General features: G+C 41.8%; 1 pseudogene; it reads left to right on the top strand.

Moving 5' to 3' along the window:
* The window catches only part of LOC110333686, a 16,962-nt pseudogene extending 5,519 nt beyond the window's left edge, over positions 1-11,443 (top strand).
* The last annotated feature ends 4,420 nt before the right edge of the window (positions 11,444-15,863 follow it).

Genomic DNA, 15,863 nt, shown 5'->3' with positions numbered 1-15,863 from the left:
GCAGTATGGAAATGTAAGCCAAATAAACCCTTTCCTCCCCAACTTGCTTCTTGGTCATGATGTTTGTGCAGGAATAGAAACCCTGACTAAGACAGATATGGTGAAAGCAATACTGGAACCTGGTTCTCAGTTACAATGGTGATCATGGTGGAAAGAAGCAGCTAAGAAGACAGAACAAAGAAACGGGGCCAGAGGCATCAATATTTCCCAAGGCTGAGGTAAAGGCCCACATGCTGGGGAACAGACACCAGGTGTCTATGATGAGGTATCCTTGGCCTTGTGTCACATGGTGGCTTTAAGTGCTTGGGACAAAGTTAAAGAAACAGGAAAAGACTTGAACTGTTGACTCAGACTATGCAAGATCCACAAGAAACATCCACTGACTTCTTACCAAGATTGACTTCAGATATAGATAGAAGGGGGCAGATCCACAAGCTAGGAAAGCACTGGTTGATTCTTTAGCTTTTGAAAAGGCTAATTCTGAATGCAGAAAAGTGATCAGGCCTCTAAAGGCAAGGTCAGCACCAATAGACAAATTGATTAGAAATATGGTTGATACTGGATCTCATTCATATGATATGACTTAACTAAGAGAAGTGATTTCTAAAGGTTTTGAGAAAATCCAAACTGTCAAATGTCTTAATTGTGGTGAGCAAGGTCATTTTAAGAAGAACTGTAGGCAGAACAAAACTAATTTTGAAAGACGCCCTATACCTTCTGGAATATGCAGAAGATGCAGCAAGGTCCAACATTGGACTAATGAATGTAGATCAACAAGGGACAGACAGGGTAATCCCTTGTCAAAAAATGCCCAGGGGTGCCTCTTGCAGGTTCCAATGTCAAATTCAAATCAGCCATCTCAGGTCAACAACAGAGATACTCATCTGCAGAACACGCCTGTGAAAATAGACATTAAAAATATAGATATCAAAGTCAAAGGAGCTTCAATAGATAAAAAAATAAAACAAAAACAAACAAAAAACTCAGGAGGGGCTGAGAAACAAAATGTTTTGGCAAAATTCTATAGATGATCAGAGGTCAAACTAAAGGTATTTATAGATAATATTGAAATTGAAGGAATGGTAGACACTGGAGCCGATGTTAAGAGTAACCTCACCAAAATCTTGGGCTCCACATTGGCTTAGAAGATAGATATATAATTTCTAGGCAATGTAACTTTGTCCCATGTAAAACAAAGTGTGAAAGGGCTTAAATGTATAAGGCCTAAAGGTCAAATAGGAAAAATAAGGCCATATATAGCTGATATGACAATGAATTTATGGGGAAGAGATCTTTACAGTCATGGGAAGTATAGATTAGCATTCTTCCAACTTTACCCATAAAATAAGGGATGTTACTGATGAAAAATCTCATCAAGAACAGTCATGGACTGTCCACACTGTCCATAAACAGGATACAGCAGAGGCTAACTCTCCTACTTTATATGGTGGAAAGATTGCTAACAGAAAACCAACAGCCTTACCACTAAGGTGGTTGGTTGACCAACCTGTTTGAGTGGAGCAACAGCCTATGACAGAAGAAAAATTGCAGGCACTAGAGCAGCTAGTCCAAGAGTAGCTAGTTGGAGGCTCAACGTATAGAAGAGTCCTTCAGCCCCTGGAATTCTTCTATATTTGTCATTAAAAAGAAATCTAGAAAATGAAGGATGTTGATAGATCTGAGAGTAATTAATAAAACCATTCAACCAATGAGTTCTTTATAGCTTAGAATCCCATTCCTTTCCTATAAGGCATGGCCTATCATAGTAATGAATTTAAAAGATTGCTTTCTCACCATCCCTTTAGAAAGACAAGATAGAGAAAGACTTGTTTTCATTGTGCCCACATTCAACCACTCCATGCCAACTAAGAGATTCCAGTAAAGGGGGGGGGGGAGTCTTGCCACAAGGAATGTCAAACGGTCCCACCTTATGCCAATATTTTGTACAACAAGCATTAGAAATAATTCATAAATGACTTACTCAATCAGTAATTTAACAGATGATATTTTGCTGGCTGATTTAAATGGAGATAACTTAGGGGAAAAAATGTTTGATGAAGTAAAGAGAACTTTGCCTTGTTGGGGATTACAAATTGCCTTTGGAGCAGGGGAAGGGTATAGGGAACTCTCAGGATAGCATTTGAAATGTAAATAAGGAAAATATCTAATAAAATCACTATGTCACAAAGAAAAATCCCAGATGGACAAGGAAAAAACAAAATATAACATTCCCTTTGTGCTTTTACCCATATAGGCATTGAAGATGTAATGAGCCTGGGAACAGTACTGAACTGTGTAAACATCAGTAAGCAAATACCAGTAATGCACTGGAAATGCACCAAAAACTTTTTGATACCTAAATGGTTGAAATTCAATTACATGTTTGTACATGACCCAAACATGCTCTCTAGCAACCTCATAATGTACATATATTGAGAGAAATTCCCACGAGACTCATTGAAAGTGGTTCCTGTTAAAAGAGAATCATATCCTGTCTGGAAGCAGAAGGCTGGACCAGCTCCAGCATCAACAATCTCTTCCCATCTCACTTTAACTGTGGTTGTTTGGGTTTTGTTTTACTTTGTTATACTTATCTTACTGATTTTTCTATGACTTGATCACCATGGACTATAAATAAAATTTGTAAGCGTCATACATTAAAAAGAAATATCCTTGATTTTATCTGAAAAAAAAAAAACAAAAACAAACTGCCTTTGAAAAAATACAAAGAAGAGATTCTATTAATTATCTAGGAAATTAAAATAGGTCTGCAAAATATCCAGCCACAGAAGGTACAAATAAGGAGAGATCAGTTAAAAACTCTTAAAGATTTTCAAAAGTTGTTGGAAGACATTAATTGGCTAAGGCCTATAATTCAATTGACTACTCAAGAGCTAAGTAATTTATTTCAAACCTTACAAGGTAATAAAGACTTAAGTAGTCCAAGAAAATTATCAGGTGATGCTGAGATACAATTGTCTGTGGTAGAAAAGAGATTACAAGATGCAAGTGTGGATCATTTGGATCAAAAAATGGCCTATATTTTAGTTATTTTAGCATCTACTCATTATCCCACAGGAATTCTTATGTAGAGAGAAGATTACATCTTAGAATGAATTTTTTTAGCACACAAAGAGAGTAAAAAAAACTAAAGACCAATATAGAAAAGTTTTCAGAATTGATTCTAAAAGGAAAAATGAGATTTTGTTAATTAGCAGGAACAGACCCAGCTAATTGAAACTGTGGTACCTTTACTAATGCTGAACTTGCTTTATTATGGGTAGTGTTTTAGTTAGGGTTTTACTGCTATGAACAGACACCATGACCAAAGCAACTCTTAAAAGAACAACATTTAATTAGGGCTGGTTTACAGGTTCAGAGGTTCAGTCCATTATCATCAAGGTAGGAACATGGCAACATCCAGGCAGGCATGGTGCAGGAGAAACTGAGGGTTCTATATCTTCATCTGAAGGCTGCTAGCAGAGTATTCGATTCCAGGCAGCTAGGGTGAAAGTTTTTGTTTTTGTTTTTGTTTTGTTTTGTTTTGAGATATTTTCTTTATTTACATTTCAAATGTTATCCCCTTTCCTAGTTTCCCCTCTGAAAATCCTCTATCCCCTCCCCATCTCCCTGCTCTCCAACCCACCCACTCCCATTCCTGGCCCAGGCATTCCCCTATACTGAGGCATAGAACCTTCACAGGACCAAGGGCCTCTAGGATGAGGGTCTTAAAGCCCACATCCACAGTGATACACCTATTCTCACAAGGCCACACTTAATCCAGTAAGGCCACACCTTGTAATAGTGCCACTCCCTGGGCTGAGCATATATGAACTATCACAGGTAGAAAATGAATGTTGGGGCTGGAGAGGTAACTCAGAGGTTAAGAGCACTGACTGCTCTTCCAGAAGTCCTGAGTTCAGTTCCCAGCAACCACATGGTGGCTCACAACCATCTATAATGAGATCTGATGCCCTCTTCTGGAGTGTCTGAAGCTAGCAACTGTGTACTCAAATAAATAAATAAATAAATAAATAAATAAATAAATGAAAATGAATGTTGATAAAGAACTTGCAGTTATTTTTTTGGGAGAGATTAATAACAAATACCTTCAAACCAAGCAACTTCAGTTTATAAAAAGAACTTCTTGTATTCTCCCTCATATAGTAAAAGGGACAGCAATTTCTGGAGCTCCTATATTTTATACTGATGCAAATAAATCAATAAAGGCAGGTAATAAGACAGTAAATATAGGTAAAATAATTCAAAGACCACATTGTTTAGTTTTTAAAAAAATCAGAGTTGTATGCCATTCTTATGGTATTACCTGTCACCCAAATCACGCTCCAGGCCGGTCTCTCTGCAGTTGCTTGGTGATGTTTGTAGAAGTATCAGTCACAAGTCAAAGGATTCAGTCCTTGCAGTGACCCAGATCCTGCCCACTCCTCTCCCTCCCTGGCACTCAGCAGGAATGACAGGGCTGCCTCTACGTGAACACTGGGGCCCCTGCAGCTTCAAAAGCCTGTCCTGCAGGGGGACAGAATTGAGGACTGCTTGTGACACCAGCATTCCTGCAGGAGAATCTAATTGAGGACTGTCTGAGTAAGCAAGGATTGCTGGTGCAGACCATGCCAGCCAATCGGGAGCTGCTGCTTAGAAGAGATGCTTTCTTGGGACCAAAGGGACATGGGTGGAGGGTATTAAAGGAGCTGCAGCAGTGCTCAGAGGAGCTTGCTGTGACATTTCTCATCTCCACCCGGAGTCTGTGGCATTGACACTGCACCAGCTCACTCCAACCCCCAAGGACAGGTAGGGACCGGCAGAGGGCTGTCCAGGGCACAGGCAACACTGACAGACTCCAGAACTACAGACTCTTCCTCCTAATTCATTCCCTCTCTCCATGGCCAGTGCTGACACAGCTCCTTTCACTTGCTGGCCTTCCCAGCACCATTGTCTTGTACTCAGGTGCAGAGGTTTATTGAACAGCTATACCAGGCACACAGAGTGGATGCTTACCTTCATGGGGTTTCATCTGGAATAGGAAGCATAGGACAGATGGGCAAACAATAAACAGTAGATTTTCAGATTCTTATACACAGAAGGTGATGGTGTGGAGATGGTTGGTATGTTAATGAGCTTGGCTGTGTCAATCACTCAGGATATACAGATAATTCTTAAACCATCATGTTACACCCCTTCAGTACATGCACTTTTGCTTAACAAATATACTTCAATAAAGCTCAGGCAAGGACAGTGTGCTACACAAGAAGAGCAAGTTGTAAGGTGGTAAGCTTGCACTGGGTAGAGGAATTTTAGTCCAGCAACATGGTTTCTCTGGCAAGGGATCATATCCAAATATGTTCTAGGTTTTCGTGATCCTGCTAGAATGCAGACACACCTTTAATCCCTCTTGTTGGAATGCCAATTTGCCCTTAGTACACACCTTTAATCCCAAACAATGACGTCTAATTGAGGGGGCAGACAAAATTTTACAGAGTGAGTCAGGGATAGGATACGCCCAACTCTCAAGAGAACAGGTGGGAAAAGAGGCTGCAGCGTGGGGAGAAACAGCTCAGTTCGGTGGAGTTCAGTTGAGTGCAGTTGAGCTCAGTTCAGAGCAGTTCAGTCAGTACAGCCCAGTGTGTGGGATTCAGAGGCAGGTTTTTTTTTTTTTTTTTCCCAAGCATAGCAGTTCAGTCAGAAGCTCAGAGAAGCCAATTTGAATCAGTCAGCTTGGAGAGGAGTTTGAGCCAGAACAGATGAGTTGAACCAGACAGCCAGAGTTCAGAAAGAGCTAGAAAAGGTGAGTTTATTCAGCCAGACAGGTGTCGATAGAGACCTTGGCAATTGAGAATACAAATACCAAACATAAAAGAGTTATTAGACCACTGAAGGCATGGGCAGCATCAATGGATGAGTGGATAAAGGACATGACTGATATGGGCTCTCACTAGTGTCACGCCAACATCACAGGATAAGTAAGCTATTGCTAAAGGTCTCCGATATAAAAATGCCCAGTGCTTCAATGTGGTAAATTTGGCCATTTACAAAGAAACTGTGACCAAACTAACAAAAGCCTCAGATCTCAAAAAGGTCTGATGCATTAATTGTGAAAAACATGATATTTTTCTACCAGAGTGTGACTGCTGGCAGGAACACTCACCAGAGAAGCAAATAAGCCATTCCTGGCAGTAATTGGTTTTCAGAATGAATGCCTAAGCTTCCCGGGGTTTGAAGATGTGGCAAGGGATACCATTAGACTAATGAGTGTATGCCCAAGAGAGATATCCAAGGTAAATTTTGCCATCAGAAAACAGCTCTGGGGTCTTAGCTTGAGGCTCCACAGCAAAAAGAATGAGTCATTTCAGACAAGAACAGTCAAGTGTCACTGGGTTACAGAGAAAAAAAGTTACTCATCTGAAGGGGTTCACTGAAAATGTCTCTGTTTATAACTTCTCGCTAAACATAGCACAGTTATTGGCTTAAAACAGAAAGGGGGAAATGCCGTGAGAATTCTTGGTTTCTTTTAAAAAGCCAGTTGTGTAATGGAAATATGTCTTTGTTTTAATCGTAGGTGTGGAGGATATGGGGCTGCTTCAGATTGTCCGCAGCAGCTATGATTTATGTCATGCTCTGGCAGGGACCACAATTCTGCCAGCTAAAGATAGTTTGTTTTGGAATTCTAGGAACTCTTGAGAGAGTCCATAAATGTCAGAGCCCCAGGAGAGGAGGTGGCTGCTGCTGCTGGCTGCTGATTGGAAATATCCTGATGAGAAAGATTAGACTTGCCCCAAGAAACCTGATGGCCCTCGTTAGCAAGAAGGAGGCTAACAAGATTGATGCTTCTTTTCTCCTCTAATTTTTCTCTTAATTAGTGTTGGGGGTTGGGAGGGATTGTGGTGGGAGGAGTATTGGGTAAAAGTAAAGTAGCCAAATGTATGGTTACAGAAGGGACTACAGGGGCATTGCAAGATACAGGGCAGAGGGTCCTAATGAAGGGAACTGTTCACCGAAAGACTAACCTTATGGAGGTAGTGACACACACAGGCAGGAGGATTGCGAGTTTGAGACCAGTCTGCACTATAAACGAACACCCTATCTAAAAAATTCAATAATCGGACAGGAACTAAATACCAGTCTGGTCTACACAGGTAGTTCCAGGCTAGCCAAGGTTACATAGGAAGACCCTATCTTTAAAAAAAAAAAAAAGAAAAACTAAATTAAGTATAATCTAAAATGATATTGGAATTAAGCTCTGTAGCCAGATTAATGTCTTAAATATTATGAATTATATACTGCTCAAAACTCAGTAATGACATCACATAGGCTATATGATAAAATACAGATTGCTCTACTTGCTGTTCAAGGTCCTTAGGACTTGATTTCTCCCATTCCATGAGGTAGAGGGACTATCTTCCACAATGACCTCTTCCTAACCATGGCTCCGACTGAACATCTCTTATTGTCTGTACTCTCGATACCCCTCTTCTCTTCTCTTCCCTTCTCTCTCCTCTCTCCTCTCCTCTCTTCTTCATTATTTTTTCTATTTGCATTTACATCATAACTTTTCAAGTATTCACCCGTATCTTCAATAAGATGAATTCAGAAGAAAACCAAATGCCCATGACTTTGAAAGGACACTGCGATCTGCCCCATGACAAAGGCAGCTCAAAACAATGCAGTAAAAACAAACAGATAGTGTACAATTCAGTAAAGGTTAGTCACAGCCAAAGTTCTTTCCCCTTAAGGTGTTTGAATTTGTCAAGTCAGTGGGGTTTTTAGAGTTATTTATGACTTTAATATGAGATCTTGGGGATAAGAAAGGAAGGGTTGTGGATTAATAGTGATGTGTTTGTGTGTCAAGTTGACAAGGGGTTGGTTCTGTTGGTTGGTTTTGTGTGTCCACTTGACACAAGCGAGAGTCATCAGAGAGGAAGGAGCCTCAGTTGAGGAAATGCCTCCATGAGATTCATCTGGAGAGTATTGTAACAATTAGGGATTGTGGTGGTTTGAATAGGAATGGCCCCTATAGACTCAAGTGTTTGACTACTTGGCCCATAGGGAGTGGCACTATTAGGAGGTGTGGCCTTTTGGAGAAGATGTGACCAGCTGACTGGGGTTAAGTATCCCAGCAAAGCAAAGTTTCACTTTAGTAGTTCTGGCATCTTGCTAATCAAAGCTGATTCTTCAGCCCCAGCTAACCAGAGCCAAAGACTCTTCACACAAAAAGGCCAATAGAGTCTTTCCTTCCCTCTGAAAATTCACAAAGCCAGGCCTCCGTCTTCTGCACTGCTCCTACCTACCAGTCTTACTTTCCAATAGAGTATTGATAGCCTACTGCCAATACTCAATGGCTTTTCTAGCACAAAGTTCCAAAGTCCTTCCCCCAGACACGGTCAAGCCTGTCACACCATTGTCCACTATGGTGGAACCAATTTCTATCTTAGTTAGGGTTTTATCACTATAAAAAGACACCATGGCCACAGCAACTCTTCTAAAGGAAAACATGTAATTGGGGCTGGCTTACAGTATCAGGGGTTTAGTCCATTAGCATTATGATGAGAAACATGGCAGCCTTCAGACAGACATGGTGCCAGAGAAAGAGCCATGAGTTCTACATCTCTATCTGAAGGCAGGGAAGGAGTCTTTTCCACTAGGCCTGTCTTGAGCATGACATCCCAGAGCTCACCTCCACAGAGGCATGCTTCTTCCAACAAGGCCTCAGCTCCTTGTGGTTGAGCATTCAAGCTCTTGAGGGCATCTGTATGGGGGGGCATTTGTAGTCGACGCATCACTGTGAGTTTAAGGCACGGTAGAAAAACTGTGTAGGAAGCGTTATTTTTCACCCTGTGATTCAAGATCATGCAATTTCATGGCACCATTTTATCGCCTAAGAATTATGGCATTGTTAATGTGTTCCATGAGGAAGGGCTATGCGTGCCGAAACCCTATTTATTGTGTGATCCCAGCATGCTAGAAGCAATGCATTAGGAGTCTCAGGCCAGCTTGAGCTCCATAACAAATTCAAAGCCAATGTAGGCTACGCATGTAACAAGACAACAAAAAACAGGGAGTTTCTCCACAGTGAGATACTTATTGTATCTCCCTTAAGAAAAGGGATTGGGTAACCACAGTTCTCCTTATTTGTCTCAGGAGAAGAGTGACTTATTCAGCTGAAGGAAAACCAATAGACTGTTTGTTTCATGGCTCAGCTGCTTGTTTTTTCCACAGTGCTTAGTTCACCTTGGGGGATATGGATTCTCTGCTCTATGTCTCAGGTCTTCCCTGAGCAGAGCCTTTGGCCCGGTTGGACACTGTGTATCTCTCTAGTTTAGGAATTCAGCCAGCTGGTCCATTTTATCTACAAATTAAGCCACATTCTATGAGTGGATAATAAAGGTAAAAGCCAACGCACCCCTAGTTCAGATCCCAACCACCCAACAGAGAAAAGCTAGATGAGGAGGTGTATGCCTATGATCCTGGGGTGAAAGAAGCAGAGGCTGGGGGCGGGAGGGGGAACCAGAGGATTCCAGGGGCTCCAGCTGAATCGGAGAGTTCCAAGTTCAATGATACAACCTGTTTTAAAAAAAAAAAAATAGGTGGAGAGTACTCAAGGAAGACCCATGACATTGACATCTGACCTCTACATGTATGTGCACACAAAAACATACTACATATAACATGAAATGACTTCAAGGTTTTAGTAAATTTACTGATGAGGAAACGATGAAATGTCACCAATGATTCAAAGGAGAATGGGGCAAGACGCGTATAGATGAGGGGTATTTAAATGAAGTCATTGCTGTGTAGCTCTAGGCCCATCATATAGCCCAGGCTGGCCTCAAGATAGCAGCTAACCTCCTGGTTCTGTCTCTTAAAAGATGGTATTCCAGGCATTCCCCACCATACCTGGTACCTTAAATGAGCATTTGATCAGAATCAAAAGTGGGTTTTTTTTCATAGCAGGAGCTGAAATTTTATTAGTAAATAAGCACATTTAGCAATCTAGAGTCTTGTCTAACTATCCTATTGGTTCATAATTTTTATAGGAAATGAGATTTGCTTAGTGGCTCTGCTCAAAAATTTAAGGCTCACTTGTGTTCATTCTTGTGCTCTACCTTCAGCCTTCAGTCTTACCATTCTCTAAGCCTTGCTGTTTAACCTTATTATATCATTATCATTATTGGGGATGTGCCATGGTGCCTGTTTGGTGGTCAGAGGACAACTTGGTGGCATCAGATTTCTACTTCTAGCTTTGTGTAGGTTCCAGGAATTGAACTCGGAATGCCAGACTTGGGCAGTGTGGTTAATACACTTAATATAAGCTAGAGTTGTCTGGGAAGAGGGGACATCAATTGAATCAATTGAGCAGCTTAGCCTGCACACATCTCTCTGGGAACATTTTCTAGATTAATAATTATGTGGGAGGGCCCAGTCCACTGTGGGTACTGCCATGCCTGGGAAGGGGATATCTATTTTTGAAATATAATGCAGCGGTGGCAATAAGGGGGTACCCGGTGGGCCCATGCCAAGGTATCCCCCTGAGAAATCATGCCACGCCATGCAACAGACCTGGTATAAGGGAAGTTTATTTGGGGAGGACCTGAAGAAAGGGTAGAGGTAGATAGAGTCATGAGGGCAGGGAAAGTGGGGACAGAGAAGGACAGAAAGAGAGGCCAGCTAGGATCACATGGGAACAGAGAGAGAGACTGAGAAAGAAGAAAGAGGGAGAGAGAAAGAAAGAGGGGCTGGGGTAGTGAGCAGTCAGTCTTCTTGATATGCTGCCTCTGCTATCACTGGCTCCCACCTGGCAGGCAATGGTGGCAGGTGATGATGCAAGGTATTTCTAGGTCCCTGGGAGGAACCTAGCTGAGTTGTCTATAATCCAGTAGTCCCAGGTTTTATAAGAAAGCAGGCTGAACAGAGACGGTGAAGATCATTGTGCACACTGTGCAGAATCAGGACCATGTTCTTAAGGAGCTGTTTGGTCACCTGAGCAAGTTGTTGGGCTGCAAGCAGAAGGTTCTTGATCTACTCCCTAAGGTGGAAGTGGCCCTCAGTAACATCAAAGAAGCTGACAATACTGTCATGTTTATTCAGGGAAAGAGGCAGAAAGAAATTTGGCACCTCCTGAAAATTGCCTGTACACAGAGTTCTGCCCGCTCTCTTGTAGGATCCCGTCTAGAAGGCACAGTAACCCCTCCAGTATCAGCATGGCTACCCCCTACCTTAGCAGACTGTGAACGTCCTCTGACATGTGTGGTAACTCCTTAAGATGGAGAGACGTTAGCACAAATGATAGAAGAAAATCTGACCTGTCTTGGCCATTTAAGTACAATTATTCGTGAAGCAATCGAGGACCAGAGCAGTAGTGTGATGAGTCTTGATTGGAGTTGGTTAGCAGAATGACTCGACACTCGTTCACTGTCCTGGAGCCCACGAAGCGGTTCCGGCACTTACTCCAAAGTCATCTTCACTTGCTGAAGTCATTCTCCACATACCAGTCTATGAGGAGATGGCTGTGATCAGAAACTATGAGTGACTTTACAAGCACAGTAGCTTGCTGTTTTGTTTGTTTTTAATAATTATGATCTCCGAACAGACAGAATTTTATAGCAAATTAGTGAAATTATTCTTTTTAACACCGCAATTAATTAGGGAGATCATTAGCGACCTGCTTATCTTATAAAATTGGAAAAATACTACTACTAGTTTAGCTGATGAAAAAGATAATTTTCTAAAGGTCTAAATTTTCAGCATAAAGCCCAACATGGTATTAGTATACAGAAATGGAAAATTCATCCAATGTTCATTTTAAGTAAAGTTTTATCTATGGCTTTTCTGGGGAAGAGACTGCTCACAAGTAAAATTGCTCTTCCTGAAGACGAAGCCCTGCCTCCTTGTGTTGCTCTCAACATCACATGGAGTCAGATGAATCCCATCTTTACTCACACATTTAATAGAGTCCTTTTCCTGTGTAAGGGATGGGACTTTTGTGCCTTTGATATAAGCTGACCATAATGAATTATGTTGTGTGCTATATGTATATGTATTTAAGGTGAACATTTAATAATATCAAAGAGAAGATGCCTGTTAATTTATAATGTATTTGAAGGTTGTATTGTTTTTGCATTTGTAAAAACTGGGCCACACCAAACCTAGATACTAATGCTCATGCCAGCAAGATTCTGCTGAAGGGACCCTGACATTGCAGCCTCTTGTGAGGCTATGCCAGTGCCTGACAAACACCGAAGTGGATGCTCACAGCCAGCTATTGGATGGAAAACAGGGTCCCCAATGGAGGAGCTAGAGAAAGTACCCAAGGACCTGAAAGGGGCTGCAACCCTGTAGGTGGAAGAACAATATGAACTAACCAGTACCCCCTGAGCTGGAGTCTCTAGTTGCATATAATAGGCCATCACTGGGAATAGAGGCCCCTTGGTCTTGCAAACTTTGCATGACCCAGCACAAGGGAAGGTCTGGGCCAAGTATTGGGAGTGGGTGGGTAGGGGAGCAGGGGCGGGGGGGGGGTATAGGGAACTTTCGGGATAGCATTTGAAATGTAAATAAAGAAAATAATAATAATAAAAAAATGAAAAAAAACTGGGCCACTTGTTTAAACAATCTTTTGTGTCTTGTCATACAAGTTTCAAAAGCTCTGCATTCCTTTATCTGTAATTATAGCCTCAAAATCCAAGTTCTGAAAACAAGGTTTTCATAAGCTTGATAACAAAATTCATTTGCTTCTGAATCTATTATGATCTGACACTGGATCTGCTTATCCTATTTAGTGTGAATATTCATTTATTTTGCTGCATAAATATTAATGTTTGAGTATTAGGATGTGTTGCCACAAACTCTCTTGAAGGTTGATGTAGTATGGTATATGCACTGAATTATCTTTCTAAAATCTTAGAATTTCTCATTCTGGCTGGGTGTGGTGGTGCACGCCTTTAATCCCAGCATTCGGGAGGCAGAGGCAGGCAAATTTCTGAGTCTGAGGCCAGCCTGTTCTACAAGGTGAGTTCCAGGACAGCCAGGGCTATACAGAGAAACCCTGTCTCGAAAAAACAAAACAAAACAAAACAAAACAAAACAAAACAAAACAAAACAAAAATTTCTCATTCTGAAACATCTAGACTTAAGGGTTTCACATCTAAGTTTGTGGATTTTTGCCTTATGTTAAATAATTTAGAAGAGGGCTGGTGAGATGGCTCAGCAGTTAAGAACACAGACTGCTCTTCCAGAGGTCCTGAGTTCAATTCCCAGCAACCACATGGTGGCTCACAACCATCTGTTATGGAATCTGATGCCCTCTTCTGGTGTGTCTGAAGACAGCTACAATGTACTCATACATAAAATAAATAAATAAATCTTTTAAAAAATTAATAATTTAGAAGATGTTATTTTATTCTTGTTTTTCACTTTGCATTTTAAATGATTTTAAAATTAAAAAAGGAGAAAAAAAAGAAAACAGGCTGAGCAAGCCAGTAAGCATGTTCCTCCACGGCCTCTGCTTCAGCTCCTGCCTCCAGGTCCTGCCCCGACTTACCTCAGTAACAGAAGGTGACCTAAGAGTTGTACGCTGACATAACTGTTGTCTTGCTTTTGGCCATGGTGTTTATCACAACAAGAGGAATGTCTCCAAGCTGGGGAGAAAGTACTTTGGACACTGAGCAATAATATCGCTTGCTCACTTTAAAGCTTTTTTAATGGACTCTTTATGGTGACGTATATTTAACATAAAAGCTGTTATCATTGTCTTTTAAACACAGCTGAGTGGTGTTAAGGGTGTCGATACTGTCCTGACCATCATCATCTCCTCTCTTCTAAACCCAAACTCTGTACCCATGAGACGCTAACTCTTGTTCACTTGGGTACTTTCTGCCCCTATGATTCTGATTCTGAAAAGTCTGTTTTATTTGGGGTCAGATTCTCATGTCCCAGGCTGGCCTCAACCTCACTATGTAGCCAAGGATGTCTTTGGACAGATCTTCCAGTCTGGTATTCCAACTCCAGCACTCTGGCTTGTGCAACAAGCACTTTAACCTCTGAGCAATATTCTTAGCCTTTGTCATTTTTATAATCTGAGATGGGCAAGCTTTAAGCAGGGAAAAAAAAATTCACAATAGCCAAAAAGAAAAAGAGGTCTTAGCTCAGAATATTCTGAACAATGAAAGGCACAGCCTTTCATCTTAAGGACTGGTTTGTAACATGAAGACTAGATGTGATGAATAAGGCATTTATCTGCAAGTCACTGTGGGGAGTCAATGTAGTCCTGAGTGGTTATGTGTTATTGACAGGAGCCCTGAGGCCTCAACCATCAGAACTATCAAAGGCTTCCCCAGGTCAAGCTCAGGGATTTGACAAAGCCTTCTCCTGGTCCAAGGTAGATGTTGACTGAGCACATAGATAACTTCAATAGCAGCTTCCTCTTCCCAGATATTTACAGCCTGAGACTGTCCCCCACTGAGTCTTTCCATGGAGAGCAGCTAGCCCCTCCCTCTGTGAGTATATAATGAACTGTCTAAGGCTCTCAGTTTGTGTGTGTGTGTGTGTGTGTGTGTGTGTGTCTGTGTGCATGTATGTGCGCATGTGTGTGTTTGTGTCTATGTGTGTCTGTGTGTGTTTGTGTCTAAGTTTCTCAGTTTTTGTGTGTGTGTGTCTGTGTGTGTGTCTGTGTGCATGTGTGTTTGTGTCTATGTGTGTCTGTGTGTGTTTGTGTCTAAGTTTCTCAGTTTTTGTGTGTGTGTGTCTGTGTGCATGTATGTGTGTATGTGTGTTTGTGTCTATGTGTGTCTGTGTGTGTTTGTGTCTCTGTGTGTGTCTGTGTGTATGTCTCTTTGTGTGTGTGTGTGTGTCCGTGTCCTTTCTTCATTCCAGTATTGCCCCAGTCAGGTTTCCAGGACTAAGCTGTGCTGGACAAGACAATGAAAACGATAAAACCACTAACAGGGCTCTAAACACAGAAGCTAATCCAATGAAAAGGTAAGCAAGAGATAGGAGTGGGCAGTTGACTAAAGCAACAAGACTTGTGATGTGGACACATCACTGTGACGGGCAGGGTGAGAGAAAAATGACGTCAAGGTGACGATTTCGGAAGTAAAGTTAGGATTAGAAAGTGCTGTTCTGACCCTGCCTGAGATGAGAGAGGCGCGGTGCTCCTGTGCTGTGGACAGCTTTGGAGGGGATACAGGACTGGCAGTGTCTATCCTTGTACTTCCTACTTTCTGTGTTAGTCTGGTCAGTCCACTTGAAGGGGTGTCTTCACGGGGATGGAGAGATGGCTCAGCTGGGCGCTCTTCCATTCCTTGCACCCACATGGCAGCCCACCACCATCTGTAACTCTAGTTCAAGGGGAGGAGTTCCCAACGTGTGGGTCTCAACCCCTTGTTTCAGTGGGGGGCATGGCGGGGGGTGTCAAATGACACTTTCACAACGGTTGCCTAAGACCATCTAGATTTCAGATATTTACACTACCAATTGTAACAGTGGCAAAATTACCGTTATGATGTTGCAATAAAAAATAATTTTATGGTTGGGGAACACCACAGCATGAGGAACTGTATTAGAACATCAGGGATGTTGAGAGCCATGGTTTTCTTTCCTGGTCTCTGATGGCAGCTGCATACAGATGGTACACAGGCATGTAGGTAAAACATACAGATGGTACACAGGCATGTAGGTAAAACATACAGATGGTACATAGGCATGTAGGTAAAACATACAGACGGTACACAGGCATGTAGGTAAAACATACAGATGGTACATAGGCATGTAGGTAAAACTCATATGTATAAAATCAAAATAAGTGAGAGGGAGAGAAGAGAGAGGGAGGGAGGGAGGGAGAGAGAGAGAGAGAG

Source organism: Mus pahari, chromosome 16 (genome assembly GCF_900095145.1).
Source record: "Mus pahari chromosome 16, PAHARI_EIJ_v1.1, whole genome shotgun sequence".
Lineage (NCBI taxonomy): Eukaryota > Metazoa > Chordata > Mammalia > Rodentia > Muridae > Mus > Mus pahari.
This window is presented reverse-complemented; position numbering and strand designations above follow the sequence as displayed.